The sequence below is a fragment of the Canis lupus genome, chromosome 7 (genome assembly GCF_003254725.2).
Source record: "Canis lupus dingo isolate Sandy chromosome 7, ASM325472v2, whole genome shotgun sequence".
NCBI classification, from domain to species: Eukaryota; Metazoa; Chordata; class Mammalia; order Carnivora; family Canidae; genus Canis; species Canis lupus.
In genome coordinates, this window is record NC_064249.1 from 51,521,714 (window position 1) to 51,535,992 (window position 14,279).

The window sequence follows — 14,279 nt, forward strand, 5'->3', positions numbered from 1 at the left end:
TTTTTTTCCCCTCCTTCCTCTTTTGGATCTCAAATTACACTTCTGTTAGAACTTTCTTTGGTATATGTTTATGTCTCTAATGAGTTTTACCCTTTAATGAAAACATACATTTTTTTGGTCTCTGAACATTTGTTATCTATTCTAGTTCTCTGGTTTCTCTTCCATCCATAGGATACTTAATTAATTTCCATTTCTTTTAATTAAAATGTACATTTGCTTCTCATATTTTCTTGTTTGAGTAAGTTCTTCATCTTTCCTTTTATTTCTTTGAATCTACTATATTTAACCATTTTAAAGTTTATGTATAATAATTCCATTGCGTTGATCATTTATGGCTCTTTTGTTATACATTGTTTCTCTTATTTTTCAGTCACATTTTCTTGCATTTTTTTAAAACCTGGTTATTTTCCCTTGAGTGCTCAGTTCTATGCCTATAAAATTTAGAGATTATTGAAATCATGGATTATGTTTCATTTTTCCATGGAGTGTTATATTTACTTCTGGCAGGTTGTACTAGGACTAATAATCCTATAGGGCCTTAACCTAACCAGGTATTAAGATGATTTAAAGCTGAACTCTAGGGATCCCTGGGAGGCGCAGCGGTTTAGCGCCTGCCTTTGGCCCAGGGCATGATCCTGGAGACCCAGGATCGAATCCCATATATCGGGCCCCCGGTGCATGGAGCCTGCTTCTCCCTCTGCCTGTGTCTCTGCCTCTCTCTCTCTCTCTCTCTCTCTCTCTGTGACTATCATAAATAAATAAATGAAAATAGCTATTTTAAAAAAAAAAAAGCAGAACTCTAATATCCCCAATTATTATTCTGTTCACTTCCTATTTCTGGGTCAGAGTACTTGGAAATTCAACTGAAAATGTTGATGGGCACAACTTACCAGGGACTCTATTGATAGGCTTTGAATTCCAATAATCCTAAGCTCCATGAGTCTGTCATAAACAATTTTCAAGATTTTAGCCTTTCGGTCTCCCAATTCCTCTTCTAGAAGTGGCAAGTACCCTGAGAAGAAAAGCAACCTGAAATACCAATCTCAGCTCTCTGGGTTTCTTTCTTCTTTCAAATCTTGCTGTAATAATTCTCCATTCCTGTGTAAGCAGTCAGATGATTTCAAATATGTTATTTAAAATATTTTTCCCAGGCATGCCTGGGTGGCTCAGCAGTTGACTGTCTGCCTTTGGCTCAGGGCGTGATCCTGGAGTCCTGGGATTGAGTCCCACATCGGGCTCCCTGCATGGAGTCTGCTTCTCCCTCTGCCTATATATCTGCCATTCTCTCTCTCTCTCTCTCTCTCTCTCTCTGACTCTCATGAATAAATAAATAAAATTTTTAAAAATAAATAAAATATTTTTCCCAGTCTTTCTTGTTTTGCTCTGTATTACCTAGACTACCATTCTCAGAATACTTTTGTTTTTCACATCCTTGTATATGACTTTCATGTTAATAGCTAATTTTTGTTTGTAGATATATAACTCTCTCTACTCCATTTGTTCCTCCTCCATTTCCTCCTCCTCCTCTTCCTTATCTCAGAAAATGGTTAGGTATGAAAACATTTTAATCATTTCCTCGGGTTTATGGGGATGGGTTATGGGTTGAATTGTGTCCTTGAAAAGGTATGTTGACATTCTAGCTTCTGGTACCTTTGAATGTGACCTTATTTGGAAATAAGCACTTTGCAGGTGTAATCAAATGAAGATTAAAGCCATTAGGATGGGCCCTAACTCAATATGACTAGTATCCTCATAAGAGGAGAATAGAAACAGACACAGGAACACATTGTGAATGCCCTGTGACATTTGACATGGAGATTAAACTGATGCATCTGTAAGCCAAGAAATGCCAGGAATACCATAAGCTAAGAGAATGGCATGGAACAAATTCTTCCCTAAAGCTTTTTGAGAGGGTATGGTCCTGATGACACCTTGATTTTTTTCTAGCTTCCAAAACCGTAAGAGAATGAATTTCTGTTCTTTTAAGCCACCCAGTCTATGGTACTTTGTTATGACAGCCCTAGGAAACTAGTATATTCATTATACCCTTAGCCCAAAATAATTTCTCAAAATCCTAAATTTCTAAGTTGACTGTGGCCTCTCTCATTCCAGTCATATTAACCTCACAGCCCTTTCACAGACATTTAACAGATTCCTTGTCAGCAAATGGCATCATCTGGGGTGATTTTCTTTTACTGTTACCTTCCCTTTCTTATCTGTCCTCCATATTAATGTTATTCACTTATTTCTGCTTTTGTATATACCAGGGACTATTTCATGTCTTAGCTAAAGTATCAAGTGATCTTATGTTCTCCCAGGCACCTCTGATGGCAAGAGAAGTATTTGGTAAAGTCACATTTTGTGTTTAGGAACAGACTTCCTCTCATTTTCAACAAATTGCAGTGGTGTATTCTGAGGCACAATAGCAGGTGGACAGGGTAGGTATAATTGAGTATGTTTGCAGTTTTAGTGTTTTTGAAATTTTTTTCAACTGCTAACCAACAGTAAGAAATATTTTTTATATCGTGACCAAATTCACATACACATACACACAGATCTAATTGGGAAAAAAAAGTTTCCTGCAACAATGCTTAGCTTTCTAAAATATAAATCTTCTGTTATTTTCTATTATATTCTATGCTTTTATAGTTAATACAATGTCCATGAGCAATTAAAATAAAAAGAAATCATAATCCAGAGTTTGAAGATTACTGTCCAGGTGACTTGTTTTCTGCATGGCTACTTTCTGATGGCCATCATGTGGGATCTCACACATTAGGTAAGAAGCAGAACATCAAGAAGAGTACATCACTCTCATTAGATCTTTCTTTTGATTCCTTTCAGTTAATTCTCTGAAATTTATTTGTTTAGATCAGATTTCTGATAACACAGGAAGAAGACATATTTTCGGAGATATATTGAAGGGATTTCTGTCTCTTCAAGTTACACTTTATGAGAAAAATTTATTATTTCATTATTTTTAACCCAGTCTTTTCCTGTGTACTGTCCTTTTGTTGAGGCATAATTAAATTTCATGAAGGGACACATTTTATTTCAACTGGGTGGGTCTTTGGTTCTATTTTTTTCTGTGTTTGATAAAAGCCATTTATAAACTTAGCTTTGGTTTAAAACATCAGATCAAATATATAGACAAATTCTAATTCAGATATGAGCTACTTTCTCATAGAACTACTCGACATCAAGCGTGAAACCCCAAAATAGCATGTTCTGCTATGGAGACAGGGTGTTTGCTACACTGAGGCTTTTCTGAATGGCTGACATCCAGAGATTCATTTTCACATTGGTGCTTTCCTCCACCATTTGGGGCATGACAGGAAAAGATCAGAGAAAATATTGTTGGAAAGAGTTAATGGCAGGTGCCATGTTTGCTTATTGCTTCCTGCAGCCTTCAGCAGTTGATGCTTTTGCTATTAAATATTTTCATATGTAGTTTCCTATTTGCCTTGAATTACTGAAATATACTAAGCATATCTCTCCAAGGACTCAGAGCCACAATGTAATAGGCTCCTGCTAATAGCTTGAAACTGTACAGCAATCTAGTTTTAAAATACAACACAAATCTTTATCTAAAAGCACTAACACCTCACTCTTGTGTTCGCAGAGTATGTTTTCACATTTCCTCTTGCGATGCATAGGAAGGGGGGAAAAGCTACAAGAGAAATGATGCATTCCGGGCAAGGAGCCAATTTAAAAAGTCTGTTCTTTCCAGTTTGCTGTCACTTGTCGTGGTTAAACAAAACACGGAGGAGAAAAAGAGAAATTGGCTTCAGTGTAAATGTCAACATTCTGATTAAAGCAAACACAAAGCATTCAGAACTCTTGACAAAAAAAAAATTAAATTGAATTATGAAGGGTATGCAAATGGAGCCCTTCCTCTGTATGATTACTAGGACTTATGCATTTTGTATTTTCTGTCTGTGCTGGAGAAATCTATGCTGCAGGACAAGGTGTTCAGGAAGAGGGAAGGGAGGTGAACAACACATTTCCCAGCTGATGACAGTTGGAACTTACCAAAATATTGGTTCAGAAATAGCCCAATACTTTGCAAACACTGGGGAAGGTTACAAAGCTGACAGTAAGGCCTTGTGCTTTTAGTCTCTTGTCTTTCTTGCTAAGCAGGTTTGTGTCCTCCCCTAGGACACAAACCCCAAAAGTATTTATTTAAAGGATTCAAAAGATGTAATTTGTTAGAGGGGAGTCCTTTAAGAAAACTCATATTAAAATGCAGATATGTAAACTATATAGTGTCAGTTCCTTCCTATCTCCTTTAAACACAGACCTTAGAAATTGAATTATTTGAAATACAGTTTGAAAGTGATCTCAGCATGCATCCATGATATGCAGTTTTAAAGGTAACATAATACATTCCATTTCTGTAATTAAAATTAATGGGGAAATGAAAAAAAAATGGTGTGCATTGGTCTGACTTTCCCGAGGGGAGAATATACTTGTCTTCTTGGGTGAATATGTAAGTATGGTCCTGTGTTTAGAGGCTGTAATGTAGGGGTGTATGTATGTATCTGCATTTTTGTGTATAAATAATTTTATATGCTAAGTGTAAGAAAAATCCTTCATTATCCTTCATCCTTTATTCTCCATCATTGCTCTTGTCTCTCCCCTCTTTGGGCTACCTGAAACTTCCTCCAAAGTTATGATATGCTCTCATCATGTCATTTCTGACTCAAAAACCTGAAATGGTTACCTAGTGCCTGCTAGAAAAGTCTAAACGTTGGCCTGACATTCAAGGCTTCCTCAAGTGGCTTCAAATTAACTCTGTATTCATTTCATAAATATTTACAGGATTTCTACTGAATGTCATTTTGCTTTTTCTTTACCTTGTTGCCCATGCATTTTTTACTTTTGGCTTTTTTATTCTTTTCCCATCATATTCTTGTGCTTTTCCCTCTCTGCAACTTTATTTTTGCTGTGCCCTTTCCTTTAATGGACCTTCCTACAGCTTTACCTGCCAGACCCTTCCAGAAAAATCTTTCAAGGCTACATTTCAAAGGTATCGCTCTCTTGAAATCTTCCTTATTACTATATTTGAAAATGACTTATTCCTCTCCAGAACTTTTATAGTTTTCTATTCATAACCCTTGGAACATATTAATGTTTTTTCATTAATTCTACAGATGTCCTTGACTTATGATGTGATTGTGTCCTGATAAATCCATTGTAGTTTGAAAATATTGTAAGCCAAAAATGCATTCAATGCACCTAACCTACTGAATATCATCGCTTGCCTGGCCTATCTTAAAATATGCTCAGAATACTTACATTATACTACAGTTGGGCAAAATCATCTAATACAAACCCTGTTTGATAATGAAGTGTTGAATATCTCATGTAATTTGTTGAATACAGAAAATGAAAAACAGAATGGTTTTGTGGATAAATAATGATTGTAAGTGTGTTGGTCCTTTACCTTTGTGATCATGTGGCTGACTGAGCAGCTGCCCAGTATCACAAGAGAGGATCATACCGTATTTTGCTAGTCTGGAAAAAGATCAAAATTCAAAAGTCAAAGTATGTTTTCTACTGAATGTGTATTGCTTTTGCACCATTATCAAGTCAAACAATTGTAAGTTAGGGACTGCCTGTGTGTACATATCCTGCATTTGCCCTAAAAGAATCTTAAAAACTGAAGCCTTTGTTTCGTGCATCTTCATATCCTACTCAAAACTCATACATTGAAAAGAAAAAACCTCATACATTGTAAATAGTGAGTTGTAAATCCAGATAATATTGGGAAAGTTTGTCACTTATTAATGTTTCAATTCCCTTGTCCATGAAATGTGGATGATAATCTTTCTGTCTTGGGGCATTATGAAGAATAAAGGAGATAATGTTTGTAAAACTATGTGGAGTTCTAAGTATTAGGTATAATTTATATTACCTCAATTTTTAACATTGAAAATGCATCCAAATACATAAACAAATGAATGAAGATAGCAGTACATGTAAGTAGACACTAAAACAGGAGCATCAGGGATCCCTGGGTGGCACAGCGGTTTCGTGCCTGCCTTTGGCCCGGGGCGCGATCCTGGGGACCTGGGATCGGATCCCACATTGGGCTCCCGGTGCATGGAGCCTGCTTCTCCCTCTGCCTATGTCTCTGCCTCTCTCTCTGTCTCTCTCTGTGACTATCATAAATAAAATTAAAAAACAAAAAACAAAAAACAGGAGCATCAGCCCTTTGCTAGATGCTTTTAATAGATTCAATGGAGTTCTCTCTGTAACCTTGTAAGGCCGGTATTAGAATATCACCGTATACCTGAGGCTGACTGGGCTACATGCAAATAACCAGTCTGACTCCGAAGCCTGTGATATTCTTCAAACTCTCAGTAATTTATTCCTTGGACTGTCCTAAATAACAGGAGAACTTTGTCAAGCTAGATACAGGGACAGCATACCCTCAGCCCTGCTATGGACTCATCTCCCTATTCTTTTAGCATGTGAAAATACATTCACTTTAACTTGGAAGACCAGTCATGTTTACTTTGCACCCCAATGCCCCTGTTTCCTCCTGTGCTGCTGTTCTTCCCCCAGATCCAGTGCTATCTAGGATTTCCCTAAATTTGTGTCCTGATGCATTAATTAACTTTTTGTTTAACAATCCTCTAGACTACCTATTACAAATGTAGATCCCTACCTCCATTCTAGTAAGTGTTCCAGGTGATACTGAAACCTGTCCTCAGACCACTCTTTGAGAAATAACGCTGTAGACAATCAAGTTTAAATGTATATAGGGCACACTCTGCCCCAATCTCATAAAACTTTTCATGTGGTATGAAGTGAGACTTACATTTAATAGGATGAAGAACTAGAGATTATCAAAGACTACTCCCCATTTCATTCAGGAAAATGAGACCTAGATAGATTCTAATTAGAATAAATGAATATAAGGAATTTAGAATTCTTGTGGTGATTTTTAATGGAATTCTCATGCATTCATTCATTTTCATTCAATATCATTTTCTTGAGCCCCCACACATGCACTGAAGAAAGCCAGCCATAAATAGCCTCATCTCTCTGGGACTTTCACTCTGGATGTGAAAACTACATTGTCTTATAAACAAAAACTATAAAACATGAACAAGAATTCCAAAGAGAATATCAGAGATGTATTTCAAATAGTGAATTAAAAACACAACACACACATTTTAGGTTTTTATGTGCAACATGGGAGCTAGTGTGAAACAAGACAGGTGTTTTCAGAGAAAGTGAGGGCTTATCTGCTTCATCAGGGACCCAGTCCTCCCGAGGGGAAGGGGTCAAGGCCTTGCCAGCCCATTTCCCACATTTCTTCATCTGTGCACTCAGATTTGGGAATGACGGCTTCTTTTGTTGTTGTTTTCATGTGGAGAAAAATACACGTTCCTTCCTTCAAAGTAAACATTTTGGAAACTGTTGTGATTGTTCAGATTTCTTTAAAGACCTTGACGCCACTTACCATTGCTTTTTAGACTGCAGGGAACATAATGAAACTGAAGTCTCTCATGGAGCTTTTATTCCTCTTCTTTCAGACTTAATAGAAAGCAGTAGGGGACACTTGGGCCACCAATGTCAGTGCCATTTCAGGTTCTGCTTTGGTTTTATTCTCAAGAAAAATGGCATTGGATTAATTTTTTTTTTTAAACAGATGTTTTGCTCAGAAGAAGCCCTGACATTTGCCATTTATCTCCTCCTCTTCCTTCTCCCCCACCCCCCTGGCCTGCCTTTTCTTCCTCTGGGGCAGGACAAAGGCTTGAGTTTGAATGGGGTCTTCTCCTGATAGTGCTTTTATCAAACTTTATTTGACTATGACCCACAGTATGAAATACACTTTACATTGAGACCCAGCATGTAAATACACAGAAACACACACAGACACTCATCTTTTGACAAAAGTTTGTATTTTTACTGAGCAATTTATACATTATTTTTCTTTAGACATCTCCCGCTTCCAAAATACTAACTTTGAAACTGTCTTCTGATATTTGACTTTTAGTAGTCAAATTTAAATTTTTTTAATATTTTTTTTATAATTTATTTGAGAAAGAGAGAGCACACAAGGAGGGGGGAAGGGCAGAGGAAAGAGAGAAGCAGTCTCTCCACTGAGCAGGGAGCAGAATTTAAGCCCAGTTCCCGAGACCCAGGATCAGGAACTGAGCCCAAGGCAGATGCTTAACTGAGCCACCCAGGCACCCCTAGCCTTCAGATAGTTTTGAAGTCCTCTGGAACCTCTGCACTTTACTCAGACTGTGAATCACTTAGGACTATATTATGACTTTTGAGAATCCTAGGCACTTTCCTTCATAGGTCCCTGTCTCTCTCTCTTCATAGGTCTCTCTCTCTCTCTCTAAATATATATATATTTTTATGTATTTTTACATATATAAAATCTATATATATATGTAATATATATAATGACTGTGTTGGTAAAAGACAAATGCAATCCAGGCTGGATTGATAATGGAATATTATTATTATTTCTTATTATTGTATTTGTTTTTATCTTCTAATTTTAAGAGAAATTGAAATTGAAATACCTTTATGTTAGTTTGCAAACTTCTTCCTGTACACAGAGGGCAAGGAAAGATGGAAGAGGCAAGCCACTCCTGATTGGTAGCTGGCACTTTTAATAAGCAGGAGAATTTACATATGAGGTTTGTCTTGGGGCAGCTGCAAGATAAATAGATCTCCACACCCACCAGCCAGAACCTCAAGTTTATTTAGAGGCCTTACCTAGGTTCAGTCACATATTTAGTTCAGAGGGTGTCAACACCACCTTCATCTCTCAAGGCTAAGTCCTTCAACTAGCACCTAATGTGGGAATGTTGGATGGAAAGTACATTTCAAGCAAAGGATTGGAGGTGAAGAGTGTTTGATTCTCCTGGGCCAACTGTTGGTCAACTGGTGGTCTCCTTTTTTTCAATGAACTCTTCCAATAATTCATGAACTCCTAACTGTATAGTAAGGATTGGATACTATACCTTTCATCTGGATGAACAGTTTGTCTAGAATCCCTAGATTTTAATGCAAAGTACACTTTGTAATTCACAGGTGAAAGAACTGACTCCTTTTCTTTTATGAGTAGAAAACATGTTCTATCTAATTTCTAGAATAATGAAGATTAGCTTATATAGTTGCTTCTTCTACTTTTAGCTAACAGCAGATTTTGTGGTTGGTTATTTTTTAGAGATACTATAATGGCTGTGGGTAGTAGAACTGTTTGGAAATTGGGTTGGAGCCCAGTGAATGCCTAGGGTCAAGGCTAAGCCTTTTGCAATTTTACAAGGCATTTGACTAGAGGAGGGGAGTAGTAGTTTAGAGAAGGGATTCAGAAAGTTTGACAAAAACAGAATATTCTTTGGTTTCAATATTTTGTCCAAAATCACTTTTCTAAAGAAAAAAGGAATATATCATATACAAGAAATATATATATATATATTTAAAAACAATAAGAGTTAAACAATGAAGATAATAAAAAGAACACCTATAATTCAATAATTCCACAGAGATCTAGTCACTGTTAATATTATGAACTATAATTTTTAAGAAGCATATGCATATATGTAGTTATGAACATATACAACTTTTAACAAAAATATCATTAAATAGGTCTATCATTAAATAGGTTACTCTGCCACATGCACTTTTATTCAAAAATTAATCACAGACAACTTTTATATCACTAATTTTTCTTCTAAAATATACATTTTAGTCCACGGTAAGACAACGCATCTCTTGTTCAATGGGCCTTTTGCGAATTGAATTCAGATATTCTACAGTTGTTTGCTAATACAAACAAAGCCGTCCTGAACTTAAATAAGCCTGTGAGTGCAGATGTGTACATCTATATTCTTTTAGAAAAAAATCATAGAAGTGGAAGTTCTGAGGGAAATTATTATATACTTCAGAGAGTTTACGGTTTTTACATCTTCTTTAATGAGCTATCTATTCATGTCTATATCTCATATCTCCTTTACTTTCTTTCTTGATTAGGAAACATGCTTTATGTAACAAAAATGTTAACCCTGACTGTTATATATATTGAAAATAGTTGTGCTAGTTTATCTTCATTTTTTTTAAGTTTCTTTCTTTCTACAGATGTTTTAAAATTTTATTTGGTAAATCTATCAGTATTTCCAAATATCAGTTTGTTTTCCTTCTTTGATGTTAGAATCATATACAAAAGCACTTCTACACTTTAAAATTACATGAATATCCACTAATATTTCTTCTATTATTTGAAGTTTAAAAAGTATGTCTGTGTTTAAATTATTTGCAATTCAGGACACCTGGGTGGCTCAGCAGTGGAGCGTCTGCTTTCAGCTCAGGTCGTGATCCTGGAGACCTGGGATTGAGTCCCACGTTGGGCTCCCTTCATGGAGCCTGCTTCTCCCTCTGCCTGTGTCTCTGCCTCTCTGTGTGTGTGTCTCTCATGAATAAATAAATAAATAATCTTTAAAGAAATAAATTATTTGCAATTCGTTTTGGTATAATATGTGAAGTATAACCTAATTTTGCATTTATAAACAAAATGATTTCCTACTTTTTTGAGATTGCCTCTGTATCATGTACTAAATCCTGATAGGAAGTATGGCTGGTTTCTAGACATTCTTTCTTTTTTATTGATCTATTTCTGTACCAGCATCATACTGTTTTAATTTTTGAATTGTAAAAATTCATAAGACAAAGAACTAAGTATGTCTTTCTTTTTTTATTTTTGAAATGAGCTACTCTATCATTTATTTTGTTAGAAGAAATATAGTATAGGTTTTTCAAGTTCAGTATTTGGAAAACTTACTGAAATCATTAAGGTTTAATTCAGAAGAATTAGTTTCTCACAGAATTGTATCTTTTCAGATAAGAACATAGGATATTGCTCTATTTACTTGTGCACATACACAAACTCATGCATATAGGTATGTAAATATATAGCTAGGTAAAGTGTTGTAGACTTCTTTGACTAATACATTTTTTCTTATTTCTTGATATTTTTTATTTTGGTTGCCATGGCAAATGGAATCTCTTTTTCTTTATGTGTTCTAAGTGGTTATTGCAACTGTATTGGAAAGCTTTAGAGTTCTTTATTTATTCTGTAACTAAACCGTACTGTATTTCAGTGTTAGCTCCCAATAATTTTTTCTTTGATTCACTGAGTTTTTGGAGTAGACAATCTTATAATCTGTAAGTAATGGTATTTTGTCACTTCCTTTACAGTATTTATAGCTCTATGTTTTTATTATCCTATTTCATCAGGTAGAACTTTGGAAACTTGTTGAATAATAGCAGAGCTAGCAGGCATCTCCATTTTTCCCCCCAGAATTTATTGGGAATGCCTCTGGAGTTGTGTAGTCAAATAAGGTGTGCAGAGTTTCAAAAACAAGTTCTTATATGTATTCTTAGTTCATTCTGAAGTTTCCTCTTTTTCACTTTAGTCTGTTTACTTTAAAAGCAAATAGATTTTAACTTTGTGAAACGCACTTTGGCATCTATTAGGTTAATCTGTTAGGTTTTTGTCTTCCTTTTGACCTATTGATGGGAGAAATTATATTAATTCCTGTGCTACCAGGTGAATCCATCTTTTTTTTTTTTCTTTTCTTTCTTTCTTTTTAGAGAAGGTGGTGAGGGAGAGAGAATCTTTTTTTTTTTTTAAGGGAGAGAGAATCTTAACTAGGCTCCCCACCTAGTGCGGAGCATGACACAACCCTGAGTCAGTCTCACAACCCTGAGATCATGACCTGAGCTGAAATCCAGAGTCAGATACTTCATGTACTGAGCCACCTAGGCACCCTAGTTGAACCCATCTTGCACACCTGGAGAAAATGTTATTTGGCCATGACATATCATTCTTCTTATATGGTACAGAATTTAATTTGCTAAAGTTCTGCTTAGCATTTTTGCAGCTATGCTTATAGGTGTGATTATTCTGCTGTCTGTGTGAATGCATATGTGTTTGCATACACACATGCTCTTTACCAAGCATGGTATAAGGTTTATTCCTGCTATATTAAAGTGAACTGTAAAAATGTATTTTTCTCTATGATTTGTAACAATTTAGATTTCATGAAAATGTTACTGTCCCCTGAAGATTTGATAGATCCACCCACAGAACTCTCACCCAGATTGCTTTGTATTTCTAGTCAGTTTCTCCAGGATCAAAAATAATGTTCTTCCCATAATCTACTATGTACCTATCCAGCCTCTACCATGCTGAGGTCACCAGAGAGACACAGGAAATGGTCACAGAAAATCCACATAAAAAAAGATGGTGCACAAAGCAATTCATTCTAAGCCCAAACGGGTGGAATACACAAAGCATTTTGTTGGAATTCAAACTAATTTAGCAAATAGTATTGGCCTCTTTGTCTTGGAAAGTCTTTTGTTGTTGTTCCTTGTTTTGTTTTGCTTTTCTCTGAATGAGGAAGGACTTCAGCTTCATCTCAGACTAGCCACGCTGAGAAGTACCAACAGCACCTGAGCTGTTAGTACAAACTGCTGTTGGGGATATTGACTTGTGCACTAGAAGCACTGGAGGATGTTCTAGCAGAATTGAAAAAGCACACGAGGGCTATAGTGTTGAAAAAAAACCTGGAGTCAGGTGTCCAGGGACCCTGTAATAAGTATGGTCCTTCCATCTCCAATGACCTACTTCTATCCATAGATGCTTTAATGAAAACCTCCAGCCCTTTGACATTAAATGTCAAATAGATAACTTGTAGTATCCCTTCCACTTTTTTTTTTTTTTTTTTTTTACTCTTTGAGCCTTTGAGTTTTAAAACCTTGGAGTGTCTCTTGCCCTCTAGAATGGGGCATGGGGCATGATTTGACCCAGGACTTGAGTGAAGAAATGATTTTCACTTTAGCCTTTGTAGTCCATTTCATCACTTAATCATGAACTTCCAACTCTTTGTGAGCCAACAATAGCAACAATAATGGTTTGTATAAGTCACATAAGAAAAAGGCACATCTATATCATGAGTCTATTTACAAAGGGAATTATAGAAGATGTCTGCTTACTAGAAAAAAAATCACCTAAGTTAAGACAGTGAAAGTGCCATTAAGTCATTTTTCCATCCCTCAGAACCTGGCAGGGAATTGTTCCCCGTGGTGCATTTTCCTGCTTCTCTTGCAGCCAGGTTTTAAACATCTTAAGCTATAGCACTACCTTCCCCTCCCCTGAGCAGTGACTATACTGCCTCATAAATCTCTTTGGTCGGAATTCTTTCCAACATAACTCCAGGTCCCTTGTGATGGATTCTTTCTGCCCCTGGGAGGCCCCTTCGTTTTGTCATGTGCTAAAGGAAAGAAAGCAGGAATTGGATTGTGCAAACATCAAAAAGCAAGTCTTGCTATCCTTCGCTTACTTTCTTAGCTGTAAATTGAAAACGTTAGATCTTATAGAATGCAGCACTGACATTAGCACACAGGAAACCTCATAAAGCTCAATTAGTCAAGCATTCCTGGTAAGTTCCGTGACAATGGGAAACTTGAATTTTTTATTCAACTCTGGAAACCCAGAGTCTAAAAGAGTGTCTGGCAAATAGTAGGTGCCTAATAAATACATGTTGAATGCCTGTATAAATGAATGGATCACCACATGTCAGGCAAAATATTATGCCCAGTGGGGATGCCAATAAAATAAACATATGGGAATGCCTGGGTGGCTCAGCGGTTGAGTGTCTGCCTTCGGCTCAGGGCATGATCCCGGAATCCGGGATTGAGTCCCACGTCAGGCTCCCTGCGTGGAGCCTGCTTCTCCCCCTGCCCATGTCTCTGCCTCTCTCTCTCCTTCTCTGTCTCTCATGAATAGATAAAATATTTTAAAAAAGAGAAACATATGACTCCTGCCTCACAGAAAACTATGTCCAATTGTGTAGGCATATTTATACTGGAAATTAAGTAGTTTGTAGGTCATCAGGGTTTAAGAGCTATTCTGCAGATTCAGAGGCTATGGAGATGAGGCACAATGTTAGTGGAAGTGGGTCCTAAGTTCATCTAGGGTTGATGGGCAGGTTTTAAATTGCTAGAGGGGAGGGCCAATCCATAAAAGAGACCACTCCTATTTCCATTTGTCCCCTTAACTACTTCTCAGTGCAAGTTTACCTAATTCAATCCACAATTCCTAAGAACCTGGTTTTATAATCTACAATTGAGAAGATGTTAGTCTTTATTCAAATGACATTGCAGCCAGAACCCTAACTGGTAAATCAATGGAAACATGCTGCTCTGATACAAACTACCAAGCCTTTGCGCTACACCCCAAACAG

General features: G+C 36.6%; 2 long non-coding RNA genes across 3 annotated transcripts in view; one reads left to right on the plus strand and one right to left on the minus strand.

Moving 5' to 3' along the window:
* Positions 1–6,898, minus strand: part of LOC118355163 (uncharacterized) — a 44,370-nt gene extending 37,472 nt beyond the window's left edge. The window contains exons 1-2 of the long non-coding RNA XR_004817048.2: positions 6,827–6,898; positions 5,447–5,517 (exon numbers count right to left, since the gene is read on the minus strand). This is a non-coding gene — a long non-coding RNA (uncharacterized LOC118355163). The remainder of the gene's footprint in view (positions 1–5,446; positions 5,518–6,826) is intronic.
* Positions 6,899–11,074: 4,176 nt separating this feature from the next.
* Positions 11,075–14,279, plus strand: part of LOC112647837 (uncharacterized) — a 73,433-nt gene continuing 70,228 nt past the window's right edge. For both annotated transcript variants that reach the window (XR_007412073.1, XR_007412074.1), the window contains exon 1: positions 11,075–11,196. This is a non-coding gene — a long non-coding RNA (uncharacterized LOC112647837). The remainder of the gene's footprint in view (positions 11,197–14,279) is intronic.